Source organism: Perognathus longimembris, chromosome 6, assembly GCF_023159225.1.
Source record: "Perognathus longimembris pacificus isolate PPM17 chromosome 6, ASM2315922v1, whole genome shotgun sequence".
Classification (NCBI taxonomy): Eukaryota; Metazoa; Chordata; class Mammalia; order Rodentia; family Heteromyidae; genus Perognathus; species Perognathus longimembris.
In genome coordinates, this window is record NC_063166.1 from 38,487,447 (window position 1) to 38,502,523 (window position 15,077).

The 15,077-nt window shown below is 41.0% G+C and overlaps 1 protein-coding gene across 1 annotated transcript in view; it reads left to right on the plus strand.

Moving 5' to 3' along the window:
* Lyrm4 (LYR motif containing 4) overlaps nucleotides 1–15,077 on the plus strand; it is a 111,970-nt gene that overhangs the window by 82,735 nt on the left and 14,158 nt on the right. The gene's annotated exons all lie outside the window — the stretch shown is intronic.

The following is a 15,077-nucleotide window of genomic DNA, read 5'->3' on the forward strand; positions in this document are numbered from 1 at the left end:
ACAGACCAGCACTATGCAGCAAGGTATGGAAGAGCCATTATTAGAGTCTCAATTTTCTGGTAGGATTCCTAACCTCCTGATACAAAAATATATGACCATTAAATGATGCCTAAAGGTTTGCACAACTACTGGCCCCACATATGAAACCCAAATATTGAAAAATAACAGAATTGCCAGCATAAGTAATTTCCTCATAGTTTATGATCCTGATAGCTCAGAAATAGCCTATTGAGAACAGAATCTAAACATTGTCGTATGATTCTGTTGCATTATGTATTAACAATTAATTTAACAATAGGCAGGGTTAGAAATTTGGTGCTTCTGGACAGAAATATTGAGGGTTGGGATTTTTTTTTAACTGTTCATCTTTCTCCTATGTGATCATAGTTCTTGCATGCTACATATTCTGTACCTGGAATGTTATCTCCATATTATGTCTAATATCTTCCTTTGTTGTGTCCTCATCCTGGGGCTGGGAAGCTAGAGAAGAAGGTATCTGTGATGTATTATATCCCTTTGTGGTGTCCTTTCTCACTCATCCTGGGGCTGGGAATCTAGAGAGGAAAGTATCTGTGATATATTAAACATCAGCCTTATATAGACCTAATTTTCAGGTTTTATATGAAATTCCCTCTGCTGATTAATTCCATGTGGTTGTATTTTTATGTTAATAGGCTAATATTTTATGAACTTGTAAGATTGAATGTATAGAGTGAAATCAATATTTCTGATAATTACTTGATGGGGGTGGGGAGGTTCCCTAGAAAGTCATTTAAAACTTCCAGATAGTATTGATTAAAACCAGTGGCTTGAAGATTTAGAATGTCTAATTTACTAAGTTTCTTTTTTCTTTTTGCCTTATTCTATAGCTTAGGTAATGCTATTACCCCAGCACTTACGATAACAAATTCAGTAGGTAATTTTCTATACGAGATTTAGGGAAGAGCTGGTAGTTTTGAATCAGAGGTATTCCTTGTGTCCTTGTACAGGATGTTCTCAGGCTTTATTACTGCAATTTAATATTCATGTCCGGGATGTTCTACTTCTAAGGGACAAGCATTCATTTCTCCTATGGAATTATTAGAATCTGTCTTTCTGTATTTTCCTTATCTTCTGTATTCTTTCTGCATCTTTCTATGTTTATGGGGTAGGAGTTCATTGTATTCAAGTGTTCACAAGTAACTGTAGAAATGTCAGTGGTTCCATAATATATGTGGAATGCTGTATAGCAGGGTTTTTCTTAAGACTTACAAGGTGTTGCTGTTTTTTTATTTTTATTTATTTATTTATTTATTTTTTGGCCAGTCCTGGGCCTTGGACTCAGGGCCTGAGCACTGTTTCTTCCCGCTCAAGGCTAGCACTCTGCCACTTGAGCCACAGCGCCGCTTCTGGCCGTTTTTTCTGTATATGTGGTGCTGGGGAATCGAACCTAGGGCCTCGTGTATCCGAGGCAGGCACTCTTGCCACTAGGCTATATCCCCAGCCCTGTTTTTTAATTTTTAAAACATACAGAGATGATTTTGATTAGCCCTCTATTGAGAACCCCAGATTCCAATCACGTTGTCAGGCTGTCACACAGTTTTACATCACTCATCATAAGGAAGGCACTACCTGTTATTGATGACCCCATTTTACAGTGAAAGCAACAGAGGCTTTGGGAGGTTAAATGAGTTGCTCTGTGTCAAACCTCATGGCAGTACTTCTGCTCAATTTACAGATGCCTGCCTCCCAAGGTGGGCAAGCACAAAGCACATACAGTACATCCTTTACCATGCTGTCAGTACAAATCTGAAGTTATTGTACAGGTCCAATCATGTGGCTGCAGAGACAAAGTTCGCTAAATATTCCCTTCATTTAAGGAGCATGACAGCTTGGAGGACATACCTTTGGTCATCACATATATGGTTTAGAGATCAATAAAATACTGAATATGTCTAATATGCAACTAGCTCTTAGAATATGCCACATGTCAGTGAGGATGTCACATGATTACATTTAGTCTCTTACCTGCCTGAGACACCACCTTGCTCTCTGCTTCTGGAGGGCTTCCTCCAAAAAGATCCAGTCTCACCCACCTGGAAAAGGTCCTGTTAGCATGTCTCATAAGCTGGGTTCTAAAGGTGAGTTAGTCATCAACATGGGTAGTGAGAAAATAAACATTTGTAGTGGGGCCTTGAGAGGAAGGCTATAGTAAAAGATGGCCAACCAGGACAAGGACAGTGTGATGGTGCCAACCAGAGGAAGGTAGGTATGCTACCACTACATCTGGTTGACCTTTGCCAGCCATGCCTTTCCAACTGTGTTTTTTCACTAAAGAAAATACAATGGGATATACTTTTTGTTTTGATTAAAAGAATACAAATACAAAGCCATATCTCAATTCTTGTCAGGTAAGTATATAGAGATACAGCAAGTTTGTTGTTCAGTTACATGTTGTTTGTTGTCTGTGGCTACCTCCCTGAACAGGTTATAGGAGCAATATCATTTGCCTAAGAAATGCTTTATGCATCACACACCTGCCAGCATCATTTTGTTAATGAGGAAAGCTACATGGTACACCAGAAGCACCTAACTGAACATCCTCTACTCCTTATTTGTATACTGGCCAAAAGCAAGCCTCCTAACTCCTCTTTTTCCATTGTTTTAGATAGAATCTGGAATGTCCCTCCAAAGGCTCTTAAAGGCTTGGTGTCATTGGGAGATAATGGAAGTTTTAGGAGGTACAACCATGTAGAAGGAACTTAGGTCACTGGAGGAGTAACCTTGAAGGACTCAAGGACTCATCTGTCTCCCTCTTTGCTTCCTTTCTTGAGATAAGCAGCATCCTCTACCATACAGTTCCACCATGATTTACTGTGCTACCTAAGGCCCAAAGAAATAAAGCCAACAACATAGACTGTAATCTCTGGACCCTTGAGCCAGAATACGCTCTTCCTCCTCCATTTGTTTGTTTTCTCTCATGTTTTATCACAGTGACAGAAAGCTGAGTAATACACTCATACAATGAAATTAGATCAATAATTTGTCTCTAAGGAACTTTCCACTCTCAAATTTAGCAGATAAAGGGATTCACATTGTGAATAAGGTTAAAACTGAGGTTCCATGATCTCATTCATTAAATATGTGCATATCACCTCCATGTCCAGGGGGCTGAGCCTCTTGTTGTAGGCAGTGCATCATTGAACACACTGAGATAATTTATCACAATACCCACATTTATCCCTAAATATGGGTATTACTTTCCCATTTTATAGCAGTCAGAAAGTAAATTGCCTATAGCCATTCAGCTATTGAGTTGAAGTAGGATTTAGAAACAAGCCCTTCTGATTGCAAAGCTCATACTCTTTCTTAAGCTATGGTGCATTCTGATAAAAGGAGATGATATATGACATTTTTGGTCGAGATAGCATTTGCTCAGGACCTGAATTTGAACATGTGTGCTGAGGAGAGAACATTTCCAACTGAGCAGTGGAAGGAGAAGGTAGTGGGGAGGTAGAAACTCATGTATATTCTTTGTCCTATGAGCACTACCTGGGCAGGAGTGGCATAAGCTAGATGGAACATGATGGGCAACATAGAAGTTTCAGAAGATTTAGAAGACATTGGTTATCCACTGAAGATTGGAAGTATATAGAGTTCAATCTGGTGGTGCCATAACAGTACTGGTGTAGAAAGAGGTGAATGTAGTATTTATGGGCTTGCACTTAAGATGGATATCCTAGGAGGAGAGGAAATGACAGAAGGAGAAGGAGAAAGCTGTATTATTATCTAAAGGTAGTGACGTCAGAAAAACTAAACCCAAGCACATGGACAGAAACACAATAAAGACTCCTGAAATTGCCTCAGCCATAATTGCAGAACTCAAGCAAGTGGCTAAACTAAAGCCTGATCATGGCAAGGCCATGTGATTGTAGGAGAGACTTAGAGAATTGAGTTGAGATGGCTTGGTAAATGTCATTGGTGTTTTCCTGTTGTCAGTCTCGTGTGTATTTGGTATTTGATAACCTTTGTGAGATGCTAAAGGAGAAACATGAAGAAAGAATAATTAAGCTAATAGTTAACAATCAGTGCATGCCTATTTGTGCCAAGCACTGTGCTCAGATATGATATGCCTCAGACCTCACATCCCTTAGGAATGAGGGTTATTATTAACTCCTTATACATAGGCAAAAGATCACTAGGAAGTTGGAACTCTATGACTGGAACTCAGATCTAATGGCCTTCAGGTTACTAAGCAGAGAAGGAAATGATATGCTGCCGGGCTAGATTCACCTCCGCTGGGTCCGGGGATGCTAAGATTACTCTCTCTTAAGTGTGTTCCCCTTTTCACCCTCTCCCCTGGGCACCCGGGGTAAGCCTCAGTGCACATGGCCAAATGAGACTCCTTATGCCCTTCTAAGAAAAGACATGGACTCGAGGGAGTCCTGGAGAAAGCCTCAGGGGCGTTCTGGTTTATTCAAATGAGGAGCCAACAGATAAACCCCCAAAGGCGGGCACAGGAGAGGGGCCACTGGTTGGCCACAAGGACTGTTCCTCAGGTGATGTCACGGGACTTCCTTTATGGGTGGAGACCCAGCCCCCCAAGGATTGGGTTTCTGGGATCCCCCTTCTCCCCCCCCCCCCCCATTGCACACATGCTCAACCCCCAGGAGCGGGGGCTGCTTTGCTTCTCTTCCTCTTCCGGTTGAAGCCGGAAGGTGGGAGGGAATACCTTCTGCAGCTCCAGGGCTGAGGGAAGGTCAGCATCTCTAAGGGAGCCCTAGTTGCCCTTCCCCCCTTAAGGCCAAGCTAAATCCCCAACAATATGCTGTGTAGGAGAAAGTGAGGCTAGAAAAGGAAGAAAGAACTGCAAAGAGAACAGTCTATACAGTTGGTATGTCTTTATATTAAAACTTTGGAAGTAAACATTGAGAATGGAGTTCCTTGAAATGATTTATGCCTAGTTTGCCACCATCAATAATCATCTGCCCTCCACAAAGCTCACATCTTGAGCTTTTTTGGAACAGATGGACTGTGGTACATTGCTGCCTCTTAACACCCCATATTCCTTCATCCTGAACCAAGGGTGCCCATCTGAATGCCAGTGAGGACCAGGGATGTCAGAGGCTCACAGCTCTCATCTGCTCCTGCACACCAAAGTAACTATTGCCCTTCTTTACATTTATTTTATAATTTATGGACTTTTTTTTTTGAAGAGACGAATGTCTTCCTTCTAGAAAGTCATTTGTAGTAGTGACAAACTTAATTCCCTCATGTGCTAGTAAGATATGTCCTTGGACTTGCTCCCACATGCCTGTTCTTGTGTGTGTATGTATATGTATATGTGTGTTAGAAGACAAGTATACTTCGTTATGATTTTAAATTAGATTGTATACCTGAATTTTACATTTATAAATAATTTCTATATACTATTTATGAATTACTATAGATCTGCTATTATCTCATAATTTTATCATCCTAATTGTAGCTCTGAAAACAGTTTATTTGAAGTCCTGGCCACTGACTGCACATTGTTTTAAAATATAAGAAGCTCCTGTGATGCTTCAATCAACATAATACTTGAGGGCTTTTTTCCTGAAGAGATTTAAAGGTTTCCAGCTTAATTCCCCCCCAACTATAGTGTAATTACTGTGCACTCAGGAGTAGCAGTCAGCACCAGTGGCTTGAGCTAAAACCTTGAAAGCAGACATCTAAACAGGTTTGAATCCCAGCTCTGTGACATGCTGCCTGACCTTGGGTAACCATTGAAAGTCTCCCTTACCTCAGTTTCAGTGTCTTAAGATAATGAGCCAGATGCCATCCCTGGTACCATGTTCTCAGGACCTAGAGGAAGTAATGAGCAGATACTAAACACCATTTGAAGAGTGTTGGATGGAAGTCTCCCTGTGGTGTCACAGCCTCTTTGAGAGCATGCTCTACACATAGCATAATTTCTTGCAGGTCCTCATTTATGATCATCACCATATTAGTACATGTTTCAGTTAGATTTTTGAAAACCTGAAAGTATCACACACATTAATGGAAGTTTCTTAAATTATTAATGAGCACCGAGGACTGTACCTCCAACAGAAACTAAATTAGCTAAATATTGCACACCCAATCATTTATTTGAAATATCGTATCATCCTACAACTCATGAAATGCAGTAATTAACAGGAAATTTAGGCTTAAAGTTGTTTGAAATATCAAACAAGCACTGTGTCAAAAAGAGAAGTCTTGTTAAAGGAGCTATTCTAGCTAGTCAATAAATGAAAACTTGAGTTCTGAAAAAAAAAAAGCCAAACCCTCATTTAATTTAGTGCTTGAAAGTACATTGTAAATGACATGACATTTTATATAACTACTTATCAGTTTAATTAGCAGTATCTTTCATATATATAAATGGAAATTTTTTTCAAGAATTGTTGATACACTTTGGGGAACATTGATTTCTTAGTAATTGTGTGTGTGTGTGTATGTGTGCGCACGTGTGTGTATGTATGTGTTTCTTCACTAAATATTACTACCTGTCACCTAATCAGAAAATGTGTTTTTCCTTAAAAATTCTTGTTTGTAACTTTTTTTTACCCACATCTTGCTCTTACAAACATTAAGAAGACACAGGCATTGTTCAGGCCGTAGTTGAAATATTGGCCCATATCAGTACATTGAGAATTCCCCTTCTTCTCCATAATACTCCAGGCACCTCTAGTGTGAAGGCCTCTGCTTCTCCTTTGTTTTCATGATTTCAGTCAATATGAGAGCACCAAATGGGTCTCTGCTTCCAGGGCAACTAGCAAGCATCTTGGCAGATGTATGGCAAACAGCCTATAGATTAAGAGCTGTTAAGGAGTGCTAGTTGAGAGAATGGCAAACACACCAATCAAGGGTGTCTTCTGACCTAGTGATATGTAGTCTAGGAGCTGATGATGCCTAGAGGTAGGTAACAGGGAGAGCAGGAAGGGTAGATATCCTGGGACAGGCAGACTAGGGACAGAGGGACCCTGAGTGCTAAAGAAAGAGCTTGTTCTGTTCCAGAAACTTAAAGAAAACTGGAATTGTTTGCCAGCTCCACATGGAAGGGAAGTCTATCTCTACAACCTCAGCTGCCAAACAATTTACAAAAGAAAGGATGAACAATAATCTCTCATCAGTGCAGCTGTTATGACACCCAGAGCTTCTAGGAAAATTACATTTAACAAAGTGCCACACTGTTACTTCCCTGGGAAAATAAAAGAGGAAAGAGAGGTGAGACAGAAGGGCTTGATGTGATCTGCAGGTAATTGAGCTTGTCTTGGCTTCCCAGGCTGGGAAGGTAAGCATGTAGAGAAGGAAAACAGACTAGACTGCCCATTGCAGAAGAATTTTATTACCAAGAATTTTTTATTCATATTTTCTGTCTTCAGAGATTTAAAGGAATATACACTCATAAAGCACATTCTGTAAACCCATCTTAAAGGAATATACACTCATAAAAGCACATCCTGTAAACACATCTAAAATTGGTGTAAGCAAATCCATGGATTATTTGTTTGCTTAACCTGGAATAATATGTTTTGTAGACACTTAAAATCCAACCACTGGGAGAAAAGACACACCTGTTTCTGGTCACGATATTTGAAGTCCTGCCTGAAGTGATTGTTTCTTGGTAATCTAATTTGGCACTTTAATTATCTGTTTTGCAGTCCAGGCCAAAATGTTATGGTGACTATTATGAATTTACATGGAGTACAAATATGTGTAAATTGCTAGGAAATTTCTTTTTTACCACAGACCCATATAACAAAGCTTACCTGTTACCCAATTAAGAGCATCATAAAAATCTCAAAGCTACTCAAGTGATACCAGTGGCAGTGGCTTTCTGCTAGACTTTGGGCTTTGTGTCCTGACTAGAAAGAGTTCCAGCCTCTGAATAGACAAATAAGGACAAAAGCATTCTGTTGCTTCCAGAGCTGCTTTTCTACAAGATGGTCAGAAATGACCATCTCAGTGTCCCCCTACCCTCCCTCTTTCTTCCTCCTCAAATTGTGACGTAAAGACGAGTAAGTCCTAATATAGTGAAGTCAGTGGCTCAGAGACCCTTGACTTCTCTCTTCCTTTTGCAAATTTGTTATTGATTGTTCTTACATATAGGCTCAAGTGTGGCACTTCAGTACATGTGTGCTATGTGCAATGATCATATCTTGTCTTTCAAGAATAAAGAAACTAAACCAGGTACCAGTAGCTCACACCTACAGTTTACTCAATAGGCTGAGACCCGAGGATCACAGTTCAACAACAACCTGGGCAGGAAAGTTTGTGAGACTCTTATCTCCAGTTAACTACCAAAAAGCCAGAAGTGGAACTGTGTGGCTCAAGTGCTGCTAGAGTACTGCTAGCCTTAAAGCTCAGGAGTTTTTTTCAAGCACAAAAACAGGAAGAGCACCCAAGGTCAAGCCCCAAGCTACACACACACACAGCTTTTCAGAAGGCTCCAGCCACCCTGTCTTCTGGTTGCACTGGCAAATTATGCCCATACCATCCACTGGGCAAGGCAGATGGAGACCACCCTGATTGCCTTTTGTCTAAGATTGAAACCACAGAGCTGCTGAAAGGCTGTCTGGCTTCCTCAGGGGCACACTAGACTGCACAGCTTGGCACTTAGTTGGGTAGGCAAGAGAAGAAAGGGAGCCACTGTGGAAGGGGCCACTGAAAGCATCTGCCACAATGGGTCTGTTACTATGAAGGGCCTGGGGACCTGTATTGAACATGTGCAGCTGGTATTGCCTAATGGTATTGGGGAAGCAAGCAGTTGAGTCTGACTCTGGCTGACTCTGTGGTCCTGAGCATGTTTCCATGCTTAACTAATGAGTTTCAGTTTTCTCACCTCTAAAAATAAGGTAACAGTAATTCCCAGAGAACATAACATGAGATATAAGGTGAACACAAGTACCTGCTACAGGCCTGTTTCTTGTTTCCAGTTAAGTCTAATTTTAAGGATAGGGCATCTGAAGGGTAAGAGATCCCTCCAAACTATGCACAGTCCATTCAATTCACATGCATTTATTCACTAGGCCTGAAACAGGGAAGGACCACTACCAAGATAACCTATATTCTAACAGCCTGCAGTCTTACAGGGCAGGCAGGTCTGAATATAGTGTTATAAGCACCATATGCAGTGAGAGGGGATTAGAATATTGTAAGCCATGAAGTGATAACATAAAATATTACATGCTAGAGAAGTTGCAGTAACAGGAAAAGTAATAGTGGAGACTTGAGACTTGATCATGGAGGCATAGTATGCAGATAGAGTATCTGATTCAAGCAGTGCTGGTGAAAGGGGTGGAACTGAAAAGGATGCATGAACTCTAAAGATAATTTGCAGGTTGAATATGCTGGTTTGACAAGAGATAGGTCTGCTTTGGCAATATAGATTTAATAATCCATACCAGAGCTTATGTAAATCCTTGCGTGTAAATGAGACCACAGGTAGTTGATTTTTGTTTTAAGAAAAACATGTTGATGACGATGTCTATAGTAATATGCATGTAGAATGAAGGAATGAAATGATTTTTCTATTCCTTGGCAGTGACCACTCATGATTCTCATACATACTCATATACTGACTAGGGTGCCATTGCTTTCCCTTTAGATAAAGCTTGCTTTTTTTGCTCTGTGGACAGGAAGGCCTTAGCTGTCACAGAGAAATACCACAGCCACTGCCCTCCTGTCATAGTGAGGAAGTATATTCCACAGCTGTCAAACACTGGGTCTTAGTTCTGTCTGTATTACAGTGCTGGCTCCATCTGGAATTAGCCATGTAGAATTCAGCACATCCTGCCTCTGTAAACTTGTTTCTACTCTTTCAAAATGAGATAGCAATGCCTACTCTCCACAGTCAGTAAACATCAGCCATTATCTTTGCAAGCCATAGATATATTATCTTTCCTTTGTCCAATTAAAGGAACAGAACTATATATGAGAAGAAACAGAGAAAATTTGCCTCTAACTTCACTAATAAGATAAAATAACCATCCACCAATTGAGTGTTGAAATAATAGTTATATATTCCAAAGGACTATGCCTGTCTTACCCTGTTCTCCAGAAATTGTCTCCAGGTACCCATCAGATGGAAGGGCAAGCATTCCTTTCTACCTCTCAGGCCAATACTCTTTGACAGCTATTTCTTTTTTGTTGTTGTTGTTGTTGTTTTTGGCCAGTCCTGGGGCTTGAACTCAGGGCCTGAGCACTGTCCCTGGCTTCTTTTTGTTCAAGGCTATCGCTCTACCACTTGAGACACAGCACCACTTCTGGCCTTTTCTATATATGTAGTGCTGAGGAATCGAACCCAGGGCTTCATGTAGGCCAGGCAAACACTCTACCACTAGGCCATATTCCCAGCCCCGACAACTATTTCTTACTGGGAACCACTCCATTGAGCCAAGTTACACACAGGGCTTATTCTAGAAATTGTGTGCCCCGCACCTGCTCACTGTGACCCTTGCAAGTATCCAACCTTCCAGACATTGAAGAGACCTAGAAGCCTGCAATAAGAGCTAAACTGCAGCTCCCACACATACATCTGCAACTGCTTCCAACAGTTCTTACTCGGTACTGGTTACAATACCAGGGCTCAGGGAGCTGGGATTCCCTGGAAGAAAGGAAAACTCTTGAGAATCTCACTTGCCCAAGGAAAGGCCATGTTTGTGTGAGCTAAACCAAGCCTTCTCTCACCCAAGACCAGCCTGTGTGATACAGAGGTGCTGCACCGAGGCATAGCCAGGAGGAAATGGTAACAGCAGTTAAGAGTATGGAAGCCCAGGACAGCTTAGCCCAAACGAAGCCATCTGACAGGCATTTGCTTTCCCTCACACATACTCAGTAAGGTATTCTGACAATGTGGTCACATCAGATCTCTCTCTCCCTCTTAAGTATTTCTTTTTCTGAGGTCTGAAGCAGCTCTTGGGGGGAAGAAAAGCAATTTGATGTCAGAGGCTCCTTTGAGCCTTGGGAATTAAGCCTCAGAAGCTTGGAATTGGAGCTCAGCTGCTGGTGGAAAATACACTGTTAATGTTTTATTCAGTAATGCATATATAACATTGAGCAGAATCCAAATACATAAATCACGTATACAATAGCTGTTGGAGCTACCTGCCAGCATTTCAGAACTCAACTGCCAGAATCCTTTGCAAGGTCCTCTACTGCCATCTGCTGGTGAATGTTATGCTGGTAAATCTTTGGTTCCCTACCACATCTTCAGCATTCAGGTTTTTCTGCAGTACAGTTTGCCTCCATCAAAGCTGAATTGCCCGTGCTTTGAGATTACAGAATAAATCCTTAGCACCATTTAAAACTCTGGCAGGATAGAGAAAACATGATAGGGAGAGATGACAAAGCCAGTTTCTGCCCTTTGGCTCTATACCAGCTATACTTTCTAGATCCTCTGAATGTAGGCCCATACCAACCTGCATCTGAGAGCCAAGGATTCAGCACTCCGTTTGTCGTTATAATAGATGCCATTCCTCCCAATGCCCTTTTTTTTTTTTATGATCGCCAATATATATTACATCAAAGGAATAGGAAGTGCTAACATCGCCAGTAAAGCCTGCCATAATTAAGCATGGACTGGCACAATAACAGGCCTAGAAATTGTCTCCAGTAGCAAAATCTTGTCCCTGAAATTTCCATGAGTCAGCAGGCAAATTCAGTCACCTGTATGGAATGGCCATCATACCCAGAACGATAGTGGTATGTTAATGAGACAGTCTCCTCTCCATACTAAAGATCTGCTGGTGGTATAGTTCTCAGACTCTTCAACATGGCCTCAGGGATTGGAGCTCCCACAGATATCACTGGAGCCTTCAACAGTGAATTATCAGCAACACCCTTAAGCTATTCTGAACACAAAGTGACATCCTACTGGCTTCCTCACCATCTCTGAAAAGACACATGGCAGTCCAGCTCCTCAAAGATTGATGAAAGCTGGAATGTCCGAATTTCAGCCCTATAGTGAGCCATAGTAAAGATATAGGAGTGCTTACACAAGGCCATAGACCATACCTGTGCCCATCTCTGAACTATCTAGCAGGTGGGCAGACTAAGTGCATGACTTAGATGCCCAAGCTCTTTTGGTAAAGGCATTCAGGAAACTAGAAGTGGCTGAGCTGCTAAAGCATGCCAGGCTCTTCAAATATGAGCATGGCTGCAAACCCCAAAGTGATGTTGTCAGCTAATTTTACCCCTTATTACAGAGTCTAAGTTATATTCAGATTTAAAGAACTCTTGCACTCATTGTTAGGGATGTAAATTAGGACAGCCATTACTGAAAACAGTATGGAGAATCCTTAAGAAGCTAGAAACGGGTCCTTCTTATGACCCAGCAATCCACTGCTAGTTCCAGATCCAAAGCAACTAAAGGCAGCATGTCAGCGAGATGCCTGCACCCCAGGCTTCTTGCTGCACTGCTCACATAGCCACCATATGAAATGCACTAAGGTTTCCACTGCCAATGAATGGACAAAGGATATATGATGTTCAGGTTACCAGTTCAGGGACCCAGTTAATCATGTATATGACATGCTTAGCATACGTGCCTACAGTGTATTAGGGGCTCAGGGGACATTTATATGATTCTTCATTTGCGATTAAACTATCAAAATGTATCTGTAGCACCACCTTTGAAGTCCTTACTCGATTGCTCAAAAGACTGTTCCTTTAAGACTTGTAAGGACAAAATTTCTGTCTAAAGGATTAATATCATTTCTTGCTTTTAACTCTTGTTAAACATGTCTAGCACTTCTCTTTGAAACCTCAAAACCCCCCTGTTTAATCCCTAAATATCCTTTTACACACACACACACACACACACACACACACACACACACTTCATAGAGTGAGTGGTCACCATCAGCCTCAGATTTGTTTTCTGCTGTATCTGTATCTCCTTGATTTTTAGTGGGGAACGTGTTAGACCCCCTTTGATCATACACATCTGTCATTGTACACTGGGTAAGGCTATTGTGACAGTGTTGGGTTCATATATTTAATGAGTCATTTTTACCGGATACTACTTTTATATTAAGTGAAGAAAATTACTTAATGTGATTTTTGTACCATATGATTTCACAATTTCATTTCTTATTATACAGTCTGAATGAACCTAGAAGACGTGCCAAGTAAAATAAGTCAATCACAAAAGCACAAATGCTGTATGATTCCACTTATATAAGCCATGTAGAGTATTGAAATTCATAAATAGGAAGGAAGAAGGCAGTGACCGAGCACTGGGAGGTGCAGAGGAGATAGTGCTGAGCCAGGCAGAGCTTCCTCTAGGGAAGGTGGAAAGGTCTGGAGAAGGGTGGTAGGGTGGTTGTGCAAGAGAAGGGATGCACATAATGCCACACAGCTGTACATTTGAAAGTGATTAAGATATATTTTATCTTACATATATTACCATATATATGTCAACACAAATGAATAATATTTACTTCAAATCCTAGAGCTGAAAAGTTTTTTGAGTGGGTTCAGCAGGAAAACTTAAAAGGGAAGTATAATCTTTGTAGGAGACAAGGCCTAAGACATGCTGAGGGAACCCCACCTAGGGAGCCAGTTCTGTTACTTTAAAACCCACACCTGGAGGGGACCTACACTTCGCAGCCCTGGGGAGCAGAGACAGATGAGTAGGGATGGGTTTTCCTAAGCAATCATTCAGCTACATTGTCCTCTGTTAGTTCGCAATGACAAAGATGGTTTGTTAATTCACTTTTATTGTGAATACTTGAAACATATGCAAAAATAGAACAGTACCGGAAACCCAAGTTAGCATCTCCCACCATTAATGAAGCTATGCTTGTGGTCACCTGAATAACTGCCCCCCTACCCTCTTGAACTACTTAGAGAAAATTTCTACACTTTCCTATAAAATTCAACATGTATTTGGAAAGATGAGGATTCTTGTTTGTTTTTATTATTTTGGTGGGAAAAAGGCTTTACTCCCCAGCTGTCCTGGTACTCAGGCTTCTTGCTCTCCCCTCCTGACTGCTGGGAGGGCAGGCATGTGCCACTGTGGCAAGCAATGAAGATTCCTTTTAAAAATGTAATTTTGAGACTATTATCAAAGCACTAATAAGGTCATAACTTCCTAATATCAAATACTCAGTATTTAAATGTAAAGTTGTCCAACAAATAGAATTTTTTTAGCGGTATGTATGTTTGAATGAAGATTTTAAAGATTTTACATATGTCTCTGCATTGTCTTCTAAAGAAAAAAAAAAGTTCTGTCTATTTTTCTCCTCATCTCTTTTGTAATTAGTTTGCTGAAGAAGTTAGTTTTTGTTTCTGGATCTTTCTGGTTTCAACTTTGTTTGGATACTTAAGCTATATAAAAAATGATAGTTGAGGTTGAGTGTGGTATGGCATGCCTGTAATCCTAATACTCAGAAGGCTGAGGCAAGAGATCATGAATTTGAAGCAAAACTGAACTACATTGTTAGTTGCAGGCCAACCCCGGCCAGATAGTTAGACCCTGTCTCAAAACACTCGATAAAACAAAATGGATAACTGGGATCTTGACCAACCTAGTTCTTAACCTTGGCTAGATCTGAGGTTCATCTGGGGAGCTTTTAGAATCCTGAGTTGTGGAAACCAGCTTGTGGCTTTCTAAATAAGGTAACAGAATTACTATACAACCTAGTAGCCCCAATCCAAAAGGATTAAAGCGGGTGTTCAAATAGGAACTTATATACAACTGTGTTTAGCAGCTCCACTTGCAGAGGCCCAAAGATGGAAACAACCCAGGTGCCCTTCAGGAAAGGGCAAGGGAAATGTGGTGCATCCATTCCATGGGCTATCATTCGGCCTTATAAGTAACTAGCTCCTGAAGCCTGCCACGGCCTGGAGAAACCTTGAAAAATACAAAGTGAAGAAGCCTGGCACAGGCCACACTGGATTAGTCAGTGTATGAACTGTCCAGAAAAGAGATAGCAATAAAAGTCATTTTGTGGCTGTCTGTCTTTGCCACATTTTTTGGGGTTTTTTTATGTTCAAAGTGTGACCCTAGCATCAGAATATTCTAAGGACTACCAGGTATCAGTGACGTATGCCTGTATTACAAACTACGT